Source organism: Chelmon rostratus, chromosome 6 (assembly GCF_017976325.1).
Source record: "Chelmon rostratus isolate fCheRos1 chromosome 6, fCheRos1.pri, whole genome shotgun sequence".
Taxonomy (NCBI): domain Eukaryota; kingdom Metazoa; phylum Chordata; class Actinopteri; order Chaetodontiformes; family Chaetodontidae; genus Chelmon; species Chelmon rostratus.
Window position 1 is genome coordinate 20,558,175 of NC_055663.1, and position 4,832 is coordinate 20,563,006.

General features: G+C 36.3%; 1 pseudogene; it reads left to right on the plus strand.

Moving 5' to 3' along the window:
• Positions 1 to 1,757: 1,757 nt before the first annotated feature.
• LOC121607965 lies at positions 1,758 to 4,832 on the plus strand (annotated as a pseudogene).

Sequence of the window (4,832 nt, forward strand, 5' to 3'; positions counted from 1 at the left end):
AAACAAAGCAATGACAGTATTTTTCATTTTGATGACGTACAGGTGAAGTGGCCACTTGAGATGCTTCAGATTCACTCTTGGATTGTGCTGTTTGTTCCATAAATGGCGCAGAATAAGTAAATACTAACACTGTAGACCTTCTGTTTGGCTCTTTGACAAATTGACCCACACTCTGAGAAGCTGGCCTTGGTCAAATGAGAATGTGTGACACTGACACAGCTTTTAATGCTCACTGTCACTTCCACCAACAGGTGTTGTCAAAAGTAAGATGCCCAAACATTTGAGCCCGTAAATGAAGTTTTATTGCCCCCTTTCGTGTCTGACTATCGTGGTGGTGCTATGTGCAACAGTAAATGCCACTGCTGACGGCCGAACAGTAGCAGCAGCACAGACAGGAGTCTATTTTAGTGAGCCGTCCACATTTGGCACGGACACTATAAATCTGATTGATTATTGTCCATCGTCTCTCAGAAAGTCGATTGCTCCCTCCCTCACACACGCTTTCCTTCAGTTTTGAGGTACGTCTCAAGGAGCTGTTCAGCTTCAAACAGGTACAGAGTTGCTACTGTTCTGGTGAGTACATTTGTTGTTTGGATCTGATTTCACTGAATAAGGAGTAACTGCTCAACAGGCTGTGAGTTTAAAACAATTACTGACATGCTTAGAATCTGTAAAATCTCTCTTTCAGAGTGGCGTCTTTGTCTTTATGCTGTTGTTTCTTTTGGATGATGTTGTGATTAAGATTAACAGCGAGTTGAACATTGTCAGTTTACATGCCTGTGGATTATCTGGTCATTCACCTTTTTTGTCACCTATGCAGAGACTCTTGTCAGTTATGTGCACACATGCACTGACCCAGCACTCTGAAGCTTTGCATATGACACGAATGCTTTTAAAGCTTTATGTTGAAAGTATTTTCAAAAGGTTTATCTTGTACAAATGCATGCATGTGAAACAGCAAATCAAAGCCTGCACTTAACCTACCAGTTTATTTAATTCTTGGGAATTTTCATTTGAATTCTGCATTGATGAGGAGAAAAATAAGAAATTAGAAGTCTATCTGCATCTGTATGATTCTTTGATTACATGTGCAGTAAATGATCACAATACAGGAAGCAATGAAAGCTAAATGTGAATTTTGACAGAACTACTTGTTTTGTACATAAAATATTCCAGTCCACCTTAAATGGCTCCTGAGGAACAACTGACTGAATAGTAAATAACTTTGAGCAGGCTGCTTTAATGGGCCAATGAATGTTTCGAGGAGGTGAAATACTTTGACCAGGGAGGTTAAAGAGATCGTCAGTCTTCAGCATACAACTCAATTGAAAGGTGTTAAAGGTGAAGGAGATTCACTCTGTTTGCAGGGAACTGCAAAAGTTTAAATTCACAAGATCAGAGTTTTAATTTTCTGTAAAGAGACTCTTCATTTTATTTTACTTTTCCATTTGTAGTGCAGGAATTTAAGACAATCATGGCTGATGCGTGAGTATAATCACTTTTGGTTTGATGTACTGTAATGTGCTCAATGACAGCTTCAAATTATACTGTAAAACTATCCATTGATTTTCATTATGTAAACATACTGACATGTATTTTCTCCCTCTTGTTAATGCTGCAACAGACCTGTGAGTATCTATCATACGGCATCTTTAATTAGTCCTTTTAACAATCTTCCATTTGTCTGTTAAGGTCAAAAATTCATGTGTGTGTGTCATATATAGCATATAGAGTTCAGATGATAATGAATATTTTTCATGTGTAAAATGTAGAAAAAATCAAAGATCTCATCCTCTCGAAGGCTGGGCCTGAAGGTGAGTTTTTTTAATCATCTTTATTTAAGATGTTTGGATTTGATTTTCTTTTTTATTATGATGAACTGGATTTTCATACAAGATGTTAATGTGTATGTAGCTCAGTGAATTTACTTAAGTACTGTACTTACTGTACAGATTTGAGATTCTTGTACTTTAGTCTTTTCTTTTCATGCCACTTTCTACTTGTACTCCACTACATTTCAGAGGGAAATACTGTTCTTTTTATTTCACTACATTTTTCTGATTCTTTACAAATTAGACTTTTGCTCACAAAACATATGAAGAGTTTCTAAAATATAATGTTTTGTTACAAATTAAACTACCCAACAATTTATAAAAGCACAGATGAAACGATGACAAATATTAATGAAATGGTTCCAGCTTCTCAGATGTAAAGATTTGCTGTTTGTCCTTCAAATCATTTTAACAACTTTAGTCTATTTTTAATAATTTTGAGGTTTGTACCATTCACTAGACAAAACAAGCATTGTGAAGGTGCCACTTTGGGCTCTGTGTAATTGTGACGGCATTTCTCACTCGTGAAAGATATTATTAGTCAGATACTGTTTATATGTTCTTTGATCAAAACCCAGTTTTACAAATCAAAATGGACAAAATAATGATGAATATAAACATTAGTTGCTGTTCTATATAAAAAAGTTCAAAATGAGCTCCACCTCAACCAACTACAACAGTAAAATCCTGCTTTTACATCAATGCATGAGTAATAATACTGTAATAACATAATATATGATAGTATAACAGTCACAGGGCACATTTTTACCATTCTTTTACTTAAGTAAAGGATTATGAATACTTCCTTCACCACTGGTGTACAGTATAATGCAACGTGAGATATAGTTGTGATAGTGTGATAAAATAGTAATTACATACGTACATTCAAATATATAAATATCACATATAAATATAAGAGTGTTATACTCATGGTCAAGTTGTATCTAATGAAAAAAATCTTGTATTTATGTTATATTTTTGGCTTAATTGGTATAGACATCTTAATTATATCGGGTGAAAAGCCACTTTCATCTATACATTTTTTCCTCAGATTAGAATGTTGGCAGTCGCCGCTCAGATGCTGCAGGAGGAGAGGGAGCAGAAGATGCAGGAGAGAGAAGCTGCTCTAGTAGAAAGACTTCCCCCTCTAAGTCTGTCTGGTCTGTCATTGCAAGAGATGCTGGTATTTTCATTTCATTTTAATCATTTTAAAAAGTCTTTCTCTCACTATTCACAGTTATTTCTATTTGAGCTCACATTATATGCTCATACCACTTCTACTTTTTTCCAGGATCTCTGCAAAGAGTTGCACCACAAGATTGATGTTGTAGATGAGGAGCGGTATGATATTGGCCTCAAGGTGTCCAAAAACGACAAGGAGGTGAGCCGCTAAAGTATGACTACGAAGGCTGATTGATGTTTATGGCAATGTTTTAAAATGACTGCGTCCAATGTCTTTACTTTGAAGATAGGGTCACAACATGAAAGAGCTAAAAATGAGCAAACACTGCCCCCAAGTGGGAGCATTGAGAATAACAAGACATCTTGTTCATAGAGCCTGTTGTTCTTCTTCAAGGATAAACTCTCTGTGACTTTTTTTATGGCACCAAACAGAGTGGACAAATATTTTAGACCTAAACACAGTTCACAACTGTACTTAACAACATCACCAGTAAGCTGGGAGGAAATTGGAAATTTGGTTGTGGGCAGAAAACCTGCCCTATTGTAACCAGTCAAGAGTCAAATTAGTCAATTGCCTTAAACCAAAACAGCAGTAAATTATGGACTGCTAATTTGTTTGGAGCCAATGAATTATTACAGTGCTATTGTGAAACACAAAACCCCAGATAGTGACATTTATATTCTATATTAGGGTTAGAACAATAATAAATTGGGCAACAATTGATAATATACCAAATATGGGGTATTGAGTAATCATGGGGTTCACTACCAATAAAGCAGATATTATATCCTAACCACAGATTATTAAGTAGTGACTGGAATTTGTTTTCTCTGCATATCTTATTTATCTATCTCCAGTAATTGTTCAAATATGTCTTGTTAAAATATTGTTTTTTGTAAAGTGGTAGCGTATTCAAGTTTTTCTTGCTTTGCACTGACTGGTCCAGCCAGAGCTGCTAACTTTAGAGCAATTTGATCATTTGAAGCAACGTGTACAGTTGCTCCCTTCACAGCACCGTATACACTTATCAAAAACAAAATCAACAATTTAAGATTAGACAAAAAAAAAACAAACAAACCTCAAAGCCCACTTATTGGCTTTTCTGCAACTTTGAACCACATGTTGAGGAAGAAGATTTGGTTTAAAGCCAGAAAAATAAAAAATTGACCCTAAAGTTATCTTTGTTAAAATTAAATTACTGTTTCCACGGTTAAAAGCGAATCTTCAGTGCTGAACTTTTGGATTACAACAACAAATACACTGAGAAATCCTAATATTCATAAATCCATGTTTGGATGTGGTGGGAAAAATGTCAAAATCTTGGCAGCTTTCCTGTACATTGTCCTCAGGTATCTATGTGAAGTCTACTTGATTCACAATGGTAGATTGGTACCAGCACAATCCTTTTTAATCAGCTAATCACCCGGACAGATTGAAAACATGAATCTGAAGATCGTTGAGATCCAGAGTAAGTTCAAGAAACCGACGCTGAAGAGAGTGAAGATCTCAGCTGAAGCCATGTTGAGCGTTCTGCTGGGCTCCAAACACAAGGAGTCCTTTGACTTTAAGGCCAACCTCAAAACGGTCAAGAAGGAAGAGGAAAAGGTGAGTCTGGCTTTTTTTTAGGGTCTTTAGGGTCTCTAGGGTTTTTTAGGTAATGGCTATTTTTGGGCAAATTTTCCATTTTATCTTGGCTATATGTCAATGTTATGTTACGTTTCCAACAGAAGGAGGAGGTGACTGACTGGCGTAAGAACGTGGAGGCCATGTCCGGTATGGAGGGCAGGAAGAAGCTGTTTGATGCCTCTGGCAACTAA